The sequence below is a fragment of the Mobula birostris genome, chromosome 9 (assembly GCF_030028105.1).
Source record: "Mobula birostris isolate sMobBir1 chromosome 9, sMobBir1.hap1, whole genome shotgun sequence".
Classification (NCBI taxonomy): domain Eukaryota; kingdom Metazoa; phylum Chordata; class Chondrichthyes; order Myliobatiformes; family Myliobatidae; genus Mobula; species Mobula birostris.
In genome coordinates, this window is record NC_092378.1 from 27,251 (window position 1) to 40,404 (window position 13,154).

Sequence of the window (13,154 nt, forward strand, 5' to 3'; positions counted from 1 at the left end):
CTTAAAACTAAGCTCCCTTGTGTTTGCCATTTCAGCCCTGGGAAAAAGCCCCTGCTGTCCACAAAGTCAATGCCTCTCATCATCTTGTACACCTCTATGTCAGCTCTCTTCCCCCATCACTCCAAGGAGAAAAGGCCAAGTTCACTTAGCTTATTCTCATAAGGCATGCTCTCCAATCCAGGCAACATCCTTGTAAATCTCCTCAGCACTCTCTCTATTGCATCCACATCCTTCCTGTAGTGAGGTGACCAGAACTGAACACAGTACTCCGAGTGGGATCTAACCAAGGTCTTATATAGCTGTAACATTACCTCACGGCTCTTGAACTCAATCCCACAGTTGATGAAGGCCAACACATCATATGCCTTCTTACCTGCACTGTCAACGTGCGCAGCAGCTTTGAGTGTCCAGTGGACACGGACCCCAAGATCTTGCTGATCCTCCACACTGCCAAGAGTCTTACCACTAATACAATATTCTTTCTTCAAATTTGACCTACCGAAATTAACCACTTCACACTTATCTGGGTGAATTCCAGCTGCCACTTCTCAGCCCAGTTCTGCATCCTATCAATGTCCCACTGTAACCTCTGACAACCCTCCAGACTATCCACAACACCTTCAACTTTTGTATCATCAGCAAACTTACTAACCCACCTTTCTACTTCCTCATTCAGGTCATTTATAAAAATCACAAAGAGGAAGGGTTCCAAAACAGATCCCTGTAGAACACCACTGCCTTCTGTGGTCAAGCCAATTCTGGATCCACAAAGGTAGGTCTCCTTGAATCCCACACCTCATTACCTTCTGAATGAGTCTTGCATGGGAAATCTTATCAAGTGCCTTAGTGAAATCCATATACACTACATCCACTGCTCTACCTTCATCAATGTGTTTTGTTATATCCTCAAAGAATTCAATCAGGTTCGTAAGGCATGACCTGTCCTTGATAAAGCCATGGTGACTATTCCTAATCAGATTATGTGTCTCCAAATACTCATAAATCCTGTCTCTCAGGATCTTATGGGTGAGACTGAGTACCAAGAAAGATATGGCCACGTTATTGGGTCTATATTAAAGACCATCCAATAGTCCGAGGGATTGAGGGGAAGAAATTTGTAGAGGGATTACTGACTTTTCCAAGGGTCTCAGCCCGAAATGTCGACTGTACTCTTGCATAGCTGCTGCCTGGCCTGCTGAGTTCCTCCAGCATTTTGTGTGTGTTGCTCATATTATTGTAGTAGGTGATTTTAAGTTTCCACATATTGATTGGGACCCCCATATTGTAAAAGGTCTGGATGGGATAGAGTTTGTCAAATGTATTCAGGAAAGTTTCCTTAATCAGTCCACAGAAATCACAACAAGAGAGTGTGTAATACTTGATCTGCTCTCAGGAAATGAGACAGAGCAGAAGTTTGTGTGGGGGAACACTTTGCATCTAGTGATCAGACTGGTAATCCATGCATGGAGCCAAATGAGATGGGAGAGATCTTGTATTAATTTTTTGCATCTGTATTTACTCAAGAGATGCACACACTCTATAGAAGTGAGGCAAGGTGGCAACAATTTCCTGGACCCTACACAGATTACAGAGGTTGAGATGTTTGCTGTCTTGAGGCTAATTAGATTGATAAATCCCCAGGGCCTGACAAGGTGATCCCTCAGATCCTGTGGGAGGCAAGTGCAGAAATTGCCGGGGCCCTAGCAGACATACCCAAATCATCTTTAGCGACTGGTGAGATAACCAGAAGAATGGAGGGTATCCACTGGTGTTCTGCTATTTAAGAAGGCTCTAAAATAAACAATAAGACAGGAGCAGAATTAGGCCATTTGACACGTCGAATCTGCTCTGTCATTCAGCCATGGCTGATCCTTTTTTTGTCTCCCGCTCGACCACATTTCCCGGCCTTTTCCCCTTAACTTTTGATACCATGTCTAATCAAGAACCTATCAATCTCGGCCATAAGTAAACTCAACGACCTGGCCTCCACAGCTGCACGTGGCAACAAATTCCACAAATTCACCATCCTCAGGCTAAGGAAATTTCTCCACATCTCTGTTTTGCATAGACACCCCTCTATCCTGAGGCTGTGCCCTCTTGTCCTAGACTCTCCCACCATGGAAAACATCTTTTCCACATCTACTCTGTCTAGGTCTTTCAACATACAAAAGGTTTCAATGACATCCCTCCTCATCCTCCTAAATTCCAGAGAGTACAGATGCAGAGCCATCAAACATTCCTCATATGATAACCCTTTCATTCCTGGTATCATCCTTGTGAACCTCCTCTGGAACCTCTCCAATGCCAGCACATCTCTTCTAAGATGAGGATTCCAAAACTGTTCACAATACTCAGGGTGAGGCCTCACCAGTGCCTTATAAAGCCTCAGCATCACATCCCTGCTCTTGTATTCTAGACCTCTTGAAATGAATATTAACATTGCATTTGCCTTCCTCACCACCAACTCAACCTGCAAGTTAACCTTTAGGGTGTTCTGCACAAGGACTCCCAAGTCCCTTTGCATCTCAGGTTGTTGGATTTTCTATCCATTTAGAAAATAGTCCGCACGTTTATTTCTACTACCGAAGTGTATTTTCCAACATTATAATTAAGTTGTCACTTTTTTGCCCATTCTCCTAATCTGTCTTTCTGCATCCTATCTGTTTCCTCAACACTACCTGCCCCTCCACCAATCTTCATATCATCTGCAAACTTGGCAACAAAGCCATCTATTTCATCATTTAAATCATTTATATACAGCATAAAAAGAAGTGGTCCCAACATCAACCCTGTGTAACACCACTAATAGAACATTGTTATGTCAACCTTCAAACCCTGCCTCCCATATAACCCCCCACCTTAAATTCCTCCATATACCTGTCTAGTAGTCTCTTAAATTTCACTCATGTATCTGCCTCCACCACTGACTCAGGCAGTGCTTTCCACGTACCAACCACTCTCTGAGTAAAAAAACCTTTCTCTAATATCCCCCTTGAAATTCCCAGCCCTTACCTTAAAGCCATGTCACCTTGTATTGAGCAGTGGTGCCCTGGAGAAGAGGTGCTGGCTATCCACTCTATCTATTCCTCTTAATATCTTGTATACCTCTATTATGTCTCCTCTCATCCTCCTTCTCTCCAAAGAGTAAAGCCCGAGCTCCCTTAATCTCTGATAATAATGCATGCTCCCTAAACCAGGCAGCGTTCTGGTAAATCTCCTCTGTACCCTTTCCAATGCTTCCACATCCTTCCTATAGTGAGGCGACCAGAACTGGACACAGTACTCCAAGTGTGGCCTAACCATAGTTTTATAGAGCTGCATCTATCACTGGTAGCCAACCAGAAAAGGATCCCTTTATTCCCACTCACTGCCTTCTTCCAATCAGCCGATGCTCTAACCATGTTAGTAACTTCCTTGTAATACCACAGGCTCCTAACTTGGTCAGCAGCCTCATGTGTGGCACCTTGTCAAAGGTCTTCTGAAAGTCTAAATATACAACATACACTGTGTCCCCTTTATCTATCCTACTTGTAATCTCCTTAAAGAATTCCAATAGGTTCATCAGGCAGGATTTTCCCTTAAGGAAACCATGCTGACTTTGTCCTATTTGTCCTTGTCACCAAGTACTCCCATAACTTTATACTTAACAATTGACTAACATCTTCCCAACCTGACGGCTAACTGGTCTATAATTTCTTATCTTTTGCAACACTCACAACATGCTGGAGGAACTCAGCAGGTCAGGCAGCATTCGTGGAAATGATCAGTCAATGTTTCGGGCTGGAACCCTTCGTCAGAACTGAAGAGGGAAGGGGCAGAGGCCTTATAAAGAAGGTGGGGGGAGGGTGGGAAGGAGAAAGCTGGTAGGTTCCAGGGGGAAAATCAGTAAGAAGCAAGGAGTAAAAGATTTCTTTTGCCTTCCTCCTTTCTTAAAGAGTGGAGTGACATTTGCAACCATGCCAGAGTCAATGATATTTGAAAGATCATTGCTAATGCTGCCACAATCTCTAACGCTACCTCTTTCAGAAGCCTAGGGTGCAGTTCTTCTGATCTGGGTGACTTATGTACTCCTAGGTCTTTCAGATTTTTGAGCACCTTCTCCCTTGTGATAGTAACTCACCCACTTCTCTTCCCTCACACACTACAACATCAGGCATACTGCTAGTGTCTTCCACAGTGAAGACTGATGCAAAATGCTCATTTAGTTCATCAGCCATCTCCTTGTCCTCCATTATTATTTCTCCTGCCTCATTTTCTAGCGGTCCTATATCCACTCTCATCTCTCTATTTTTTTTTTACATACCTGGAAAAGCTTTTACCATCCACTTCGATATTGCTAGCTTGCTTTCATATTTCATTTTTTCTCTTCTAATGATTCTTTTAATTGCTGTCTGTAGGTTTTTAAAAACTTCCCAATCGTCTATCTTCCCACTAATTTTTGTTTTGTTGTATGCCCTCTCATTTGTTTTTACATGACCTTTGACATCCTTTGTCAGCCATGGTTGTACTATTTTGCCATTTGAGTATTTCTCCAAGAGTCTATCTTGCACCTTCCTCATTTTTCCCAGAAATGTTCACCATTGCCGCTCTGCTGACATCCCTGTCAGCAGCTCCTTCCTATTTACTTTAGCCAACTTGTCTCTTGTACCACTGTAATTTCCCTTAAGGCCAATCTATACTTGTGCGTCAACTCGACGCCGTAACCTACGCAAGTGGCCTAAGCATATTGTGAGCATTTATACTTGTGCGTTGGTGTGTCTGCGCCGCTCTGCAATTCGGGCACGTCGCGCATGCACACACACCTGCCCGCGCAAGGCTTCATGGTCATGGTAGTATTTCTGGGGGTAAACAAGTTTAAAGCGAACGACTTTTTTTGTAAAAGCGAAATGTGTCCTCCATAATTTCGGAGGTCTGTAAAGCTTTATGGAAAGCATTGCAGCCAGAGTTCCTTCCCTGCCCTTCAGTCAGCCAATGGGAAGCTGTTGCAGCATCGGAGGAAATGCAATGCTACCAAGCGGACCAATCACAGCTGTTGCTGTCTGCATTGCTGTGACGCGCAGTTACATTTTGGGAGAGGTGCGCGTCAGGCTACAGCGTAGGGATCCGCGAAGGCACTGCGTAGGGTTCGCAGTGACACCGTACCTACAGCGTCGAGTTGACGCAGAAGTATAAATCAGCCTTTACTCCACTGAAGTACTGCTACATCAGACTTTACTTCCTCCCTATCAAATTTCAAGTTGAACTTAGTCATATTGTGATCACTGGTACCTAAGGGTTCTTTTACCCTAAGCTCCCTTATCGCCTCCGGTTCATTACTTAACACCCAATCCAGGAAAGCTGATCCCCTAGGAGGCTCAACGACAAACTGCTCAAAAAAGCACCTCACAGGCATTCAATAAACTCACTCTCTTGAGATCCATTAGCAACCTAATTCTCCCAATTGATTTCCATGTTGAAATCTCCCATGGCTATCATAACATTGCCCTTTTGACACATCTTTTCTATTTCCTCTTGTAATCTGTGATCCACATCCCAGCTACAGCTGGGAAACTCTGTATATAACTGTCATCAAAAGGCAAAGAGTGGTTGTAGACGGGTCATATTCTGCATGGAGATTGGTGACCAGTGGTGTACCTTAGGGATCTGTTCTGGGACCCCTTCTCTTCATGATTTTTATAATTGACCTGGATGAGGAATTGGAGGGATAGGCATTGATCGTGTGGATAGTCAGGGGCTTTTTCCCAGGGCTGAAATGGCTAACACGAGAGGGCACAGTTTTAAGGTGCTTGGAATTAGATACAGAGGAGACGTCTGGGGTAAGTTTATTGCACAGAGAGTGGTGTATGCATGGAATGGGCTGCTGGCGACGGTGGTGGAGGCGGATACGATAGGGTCTTTTAAGAGATTCCTGGATAGGTACATGGAGCTTAGAAAAATAGAGGGCTATGGGTAACCCTAGGTAATTTCTAAAGTAAGTACATGTTCGGCACAGCATTGTGGGCTGAAGGACCTGTATTGTGCTGTAGGTTTTCTATGTTTCTATGGGTTGGTGTTAGGGCGGCTTCTTTTTATGCTGCATATCAATGATTTAGATGATGGAATATATGTTACTAAGTTTTCAGATGAATCAAAGATTGGTGGAGGGGCAGGTAGTGTTGAGAAAACAGTAAGGCTGAAGATAGACTTAGACAGATTAGGAGAATGGGCAATAGAGTGGCAAATGAAATACAATGTTGTAAAATGCATGGTCATGCAATTTGGTAGAAGTAGTAAATGTGCAGACTATTTTTTAAGCAGGGAGAAAATCCAAAAATCTGAGATGCAATGAGAATTGGGAGTCCTTGTGCAGAACACCCTAAAGGTTAATTTGCAGGTAGACTCGGAAGTGAGGAAGGGAAATGCAATGTTAGCATTCATTTCAAAAGGTCTAGAGTGCAAGAGAAAGGATGTGATACTGAGGCTCTATAAGGCACTGGTGAGGCCTCACTTTGAGTATTGTGAACAGTTTGGGGGTCCTTATCTAAGAAAAGATGTGCTGGCATTGGAGAGGGTCCAGAGGAGGTTCACAAGGATGATTCTGGGAATGAAAGGGTGATCATATGAGGAACGTTTGATGGCTCTGGGTCTGTACTTGCTAGAATTCAGAAGGATGAGGGGTGATCTCATTGAAACCTTTCGAATGTTGAAAGGGCTAGACAGTAGATGTGGAAAGGATATTTCTCATGTGGAGGAGTCTAGGACATGAGGGCACAGCCTCAGGATAGAGGGCTGTCCATTTAAAACAAGAGATGTGGAGAAATTTCTTTAGCCAGAGTGCTAAACCTTACTTCTAATTATTACCCGTTACCTGATGCAAAAACACACAGTACTACGGAGGATAAAGCCACAGCTTTTTATTAGTAGCTCGCTACTAGAGAGAGCCATCCTTTGGCACACACAGGGGACCCGTACCAGAGGTCTCTCTCTGCCAAAGCAGAGATACAAAGTTTTTATACAATTTTTTTCACGTATGCAGGAAACAATTTTTTAGCTACCCCCATAGTCACATGCCCAGCAACAGTGGTATTTCGAGACTAAGACCCCTTAATCACCCTAAAAGGCAGTTAAGCTCAGACAACCAGAACAATGTGCGAAATGAGATAATTCCTCATTTTTCAACCATTGTTCCGCATATTTGTAGACAAAGTATAATTAGGTTACCACATCCTGACACCTGCAGGTGAGACAAGGATTGTGGGTTCGTGTCAAATCTTTGTCTAACTTAGGCGTGTTACAATTTATAGAACTAGTTTACGAGACAAAGAGCGCTTAGCTCAATTCTTGCGAAACCATGTAGCAGGAGTTGTGTGACAGATAAGCAGAACTCAATCCACAAAACATAACATCTGCAAGGTTGTCAGTCTGAAAGCAGCACAGGCGGATTACTCAGAAAAGAACAAACAGAAGTCTGCAGCAACTTTAACCCGTTACTTACAAGAGTCCGAAAATCGTTTCCCAATCCTTTAACCCTTTAACATCTCAAGAGGGTGGTGAATTTGTGGGATTTGTTATCACAGGCAGCTATGGAGGCCAGGTCGTTGGGTGTATTTATGGTGAATATTGATAGGTTCTTGATTGGCCACAGCAACAAAGGTTATTTGGAGAAGGCTGGGGAGTGGGGCTGAGGAGGGGAAAAAGTACATCAGCTATAAAATTGAATGGTGGAGCAATCTCGATGGGCCAAATGGCGTAATTCTGCTCCTGTGTCTTTTGGATATGGGGAGAAGTCTGGAGAATGGGGCTGAGAGGAAAATTGAATCAACCATGATGAAATGGCAGAGCAGATGTGATGGGCCAAAAGGCCTAATTCTGCTCCTATATCTTGTGGTCTTCTGGTCTCTCTTTTTCGGTGATGTCAGAGAATGTTATACAGGTTCTGCATTTATCGTTTGGAGTCGGGACTGTCTCTGTCTTACGGTTTTTATATTTGGCATTGTTGCCCGTTCTTGCTCAATGTTTTCTGTGCGTATGAGCGGTGGGGAGGGGAGCTTGAGGTCTGATATTCTTGTTTCCGTTCTTTTTTGTGCGGGGTGGGGTGGGGGGAGTGGATTGGCTGTTGCTCTTTGAGCTGACTTTCATGGATTTCTTTGTTTCACGGCTATCTGGAGAAGACACATCTCAGAGTTGTATACTGCATACATACTTTGATAATTATCGAACCTATTCCCAGATCCTTTTGTTCTATCACACTGCTCAGTGCCCTACCGTTCACTGTAAAACACCTATCCTGGTTGGTCCTACTGAAGTGCAATACCTTGTACTTGTCTGCATTTAATTCCATCTGCCATTTTTCATCCCATTTTTCCAGCTGGTTCAGATCATGATAACCTCCTCCACTGTCCACTCCACTCCCAATCTTGGTTTCATCCCCAAATTTGTTGGTCCAGGTAACCACATTGTCATCAAGATCATTGATATGGGTGACAAAACAACTATGGACCCAGCACCAATCCCTGCGGCACTCTACTAGTCACAGGCCTCCAAGTCAGAGAGACAACCCTCTACCACCACTCTCTGGCTTCGCCCACAAAGACATTGTCTAATTATTTACTACCTCACCTTGATTGCCAAACGACTGAACCTTCTTGACCAACCTCCCATGTGGGTCCCTGTCATATGCCTTGCTAAAGTCCATGTAGTCAACATCCACTGCCTTGCCTTCATCCACTTCCCTAGTACTTCCTTGAAAAACTCTTTAAGATTGTTTAGACACAACCTACCATGCACAAAGCCATGCTGACTATCTTTAATCAGTCCATGTCTATCCAAATACTCATGTATCCGGTCTCTTAGAATACCTTCCAATAACTTTCCCACTACTGATGTCAGTTTCACCAGCCTATAATTTCCTGTCTTACAGATTGCCAGGTATGATGTTGTGGCCATCACTGAATCATGGCTGAAGGATGGTTGTAGTTGGGAGCTGAATGTCCAAGGTTACACGTTGTATTGGAGGGATAGGAAGGTAAGCAGAGGGGGATTACATCCTTAGAAAGAGGTGAGGTAGGGTCATAGTCATACTTTATTGATCCCGGAGGAAATTGGTTTTCGTTACAGAGAATGTCGAATCTTTGTGGGTGGAGTTAAGAAACTGCAAGTGTAAAGAACACATGGAAATCAGATATAGGTCTACAAGTATTAGCCAAGATGTGGGGTTGAGATTGCAAAGGGAGCTGGAAGCTGGAAAAGGCATGTAATAACAGTAATGTCACAGTTGTAATGCGGGACTTCAATATGCAAAGGGATTGGGAAAATCAGGTTGGTGTCAGATTGCAAGAGAGAGAATTTGTTGAATGCCTACTAGTTGGCTTTTTAGAGCAGTATGCTCAAGGCTGTGATGGGAAAGGCTATTTTGGATTGGGTCACAATCAAGAGAAAATCCGCAGATGCTGGAAAACCGAGCAACACTCTCAAAATACTGGAGAAACTCAGCAGGGCAGGTGGAAAAAAGTACAGTCGACATTTCAGGCTGGACTGGAGGGAAAAAAAATTGAGGAGTAGAATTAAAAGGTGGGGGGAGGGGAGAAAGAACCACCAGGTGATAGGTGAAACCTGGGTGTGCCGGGGGGGGGGGGAGAGAGAGAGGATGAAGTAAACACCTGGGAAGTTGATTGGTGAGATGAGAGGAGAGAGGGTAAAGGGAGTGGGAGATAGAGAAGGGGGATGGTAAGATGCATTACCACAAGTTTGAGAAATCGATGTTCATACCATCAGGTTTGAGGCTACACAAGCGGAAGATAAGGTGGCTTCCTTAGGGCAGAGCATAAATGCTCAGTGAAGCAGTCTCCCAATCTACATCAGGTCTCACCAGTATACAGGAGGCCACACCGGGAGTACCAAACACAGAAAATGACCCCAACAGATTCACAGGTGAAGTATCACCTCAACAGGAAGGACTGTTTAGGACCCTGGATGTTCATGAGGGAGGAGGTGAAGGGGCAGGTGTAGCACTTGTTCCACTTGCAAGGATAACTTCCAGGAGGGAGAACAGTGGCTAGGGACAGATGGACAATGGAGTCGAGTAGGGAGTGATCCCTGCGGAAAACAGAGAGAGGTGGGGAGGGAAAGGTGTGCTTGGTGGTGGGATCCCATTGGAGGTGGCGGTAGTTTTGGAGAATTATGTGCTGGATGCGGAGGCTGGTGGGGGTGGTGGGTGAGAACAAGAAGAACCCTATTCCTGGTAGAGTGGTGGGAGGATGGGGTAAGAGCAGATGTGCATCAAGTGGAAGAGATGCTGATGAGGGCAACGTTGATGGTGGAGGAAGAGAAGCCCCTTTCTTTGAAAAAGGAAGATATCTCTTTCGTTCTAGAATGAAAAGCCTCATCCTGAGAGCAGATGCAGCAGGGACAGAGGAATTGAGAAAGGGGGATGGCATTTTTACAAGTAGTGGGGTGGGACAAGGTGTAGTCCAGGTAGCTGTGAGGGTCCATGGGTTTACAATAGACATTGGTGGATAAGCTATCTCAGGAAGTAGAGACAGTGAGATCGAGAAAGGGAAGGGAGGTGTTGGAAATGGACCAGCTGAATTTTGAGGGCAGAGTGGAAGTTTGAGGCAAAATGGATGAACTCGACGAGTTCAGCGCTGGTGCAGGAACCAGCACCACTGCAGTTATCGATGTAGCGTAGGAAAACTGTAGGATGGTCACCAGTGTCAGCTTCGAACATAGACTGTTCCACGTAGCTGACAAACAGGCAGACATAGCTGGATTGCGAGTGCCCATGGTTACACCTTTTGTTTTAAAGACAAAGGGGTTGGGGAGGGGAAGCAGGGAGGTGATTGGCAGGAGAATAATGTGAAGTAGTAGAAGGAGGCATTCTTCAAACCCTCCCCAAAGTTCTTCCTTCAGCCCTGACGAAGGGTTTCGGCCCGAAACGTCGACTAATCTTTTCAACTGATGCTGACTGACCTGCTGAGTTCCTCCAGCGCATTGTGAGTGTTCCTTTGACAACAGCATTTGCAGATTATTTTGCGTTTACACCTTTTGTTTAAAGGAATTGGGAGGAACAAGTTCCTCTAGGCAGAGGAGAGTGGTGGTGGAGGGGAACCGATTAGGTCTGGTGTCCAGAAAAAACACCCTAGATTGGGTGTTGTGTAAAAACCCATATTTTATGAGTCAGCTTAATGTAAAGCAACCCTTATTTGAGAGGGAGAAGCATCAGTCTCATGTTTCAGTAACGCAATGGAATATAGGGAATTACAGAGGCGTAATAGAGAAGCTTGCCTAGGTGGATTGGAGGGGTATACTGGCGGGAATGACGGCAGAACAGAGGTGGCTTAAGTTTCTGGGAATAGTTTACAAGGCACAGGATAGATATGTCCCACAGAAGAAGTTGTTCATAAATGGCAGGGCTAGGCAACCGTGACTGACAAGGGAAGTTGAGGATTGCACAAAAGCCAAGGAAAGGGCATATAAGGCAGCAAAAGTAAGTGGGAAGATGGATGATTGGGAAAATTTTAAACTCCAACAAAAGGCAACTAAAGAAGCTATAAGAAGGGAAACTTGCAATATGAGGGCAAACTAACCAATGATATAAAGGGGAACTAACCAATGATATAAAGCAGGATCCTAAAAAAAAATTTCAGTTATGTAAAGAGTAAAAGGGAAGTGAGAGTTGATATTGGACCAATGGAAAATGGTACTGGTGAGGTAGTAATGGGAGACAAAGAAATGGCAGATGGCAGAAGGTTATAACGCTAGCAGAAAGGAGCTTAAGAAAGAAATTAGGAGAACCAGAGGGGACATGAGAAGGCCTTGGCGGACAGGATTAAGGAAAACCCCAAGGCATTCTATAAGTGTGTGTCAGAGAATAGGACCAATCAAGTGTGACAGTGGAAAAGTGTGTATGGAACCAGAGGAGATAGTAGAGGTACTTAGTGAATACTTTGCTTCAGTATTCACTATGGGAAAGCATCTTGGCAATTGTAGGGATGCCTTACAGTGGACTGAAAAGCTTGAGCATACAGAAATTAAGAAAGGGTATGTTCTGGAGCTTTAAGAAAGCATCAAGTTGGATAAGTCACGGGACTGGAAGAGATGTACCCCAGGCGACTGTGGGAGGTGAGGGAGGAGATTGCTGAGCCTCTGGCGATGATCTTTGCATCATCAGTAGGGATGGGAGAGGTTCCGGAGGATTAGAGGGTTGCGGATGTTGTTCCTTTATTCAAGAAAGGGAGTAGAGATAGCCCAGGAAATTATAGACCAGTGAGTCTTACTTCAGTGGTTGGTAAGTTGAAGAAGATCCTGAGAGGCAAGATTTATGAACATTTGGAGAGGCATAATTAGGAATAGTCAGCATGGCTTTGTCAAAGGCAGGTCATGCCTTACAAGCCTGATTGAATTTTTTGAGGATGTGACTAAACACAGGTAGAGCAGTAGATGTAGCGTATATGGATTTCAGCAAGGCATTTGACAAGGTACCCCGTGCAAGGCTTATTGAGAATATAAGGAGGCATGGGATCCAAGGGGACGTTGCTTTGTGGATTCAGAACTGGCTTGCCCACAGAAGACAAAGAGTGGTTGTAGAGGGGTCATATTCTGCATGGAGGTTGGTCACCAGTGGTGTGCCTCAGGGATCTGTTCTGGGACCCCTGCTCTTTGTGATTTTCATAAATGACCTGGATGAGGAAGTGGAGGGATGGGTTAGTAAATTTGCTGATGGCACAAAGGTTGGGGGTATTGTGGATAGTGTGGAGGGCTGTCAGAGGTTACAGCGGGACATTGAGAGGAGGCAATACTGGGCTGAGAAGTGGCAGATGAAGTTCAACTCAGATAAGTGTGAGGTGGTTCATTTTGGTAGGTCAGATATGATGGCAGAATATAGTATTAATGGTAAGACTCTTGGCAGTGTGGAGGATCAGAGGGATCTTGGGGTCCAAGTCCATAGGACACTCAAATCTGCTGTGCAAGTTGATTCTATGGTTAAGAAAGCATACGATGCATTGGTCTTCATCAATTGTGGGATTAAGTTTAGGAGCCGAGAGGTAATGTTGCAGCTATATAGGACCCTGGTCTGACCCCACTTGGAATACTGTGTTCAGTTCTGGTCACCTCACTACAGGAAGGATGTGGAAACCATAGAAAGTGTGCGGAGGAGATTTACAAGGATGTTGCCT

At 44.5% G+C, this 13,154-nt stretch overlaps 1 pseudogene; it reads left to right on the forward strand.

Moving 5' to 3' along the window:
- The window catches only part of LOC140202463 (uncharacterized), a 62,523-nt pseudogene that overhangs the window by 26,312 nt on the left and 23,057 nt on the right, over positions 1 to 13,154 (forward strand).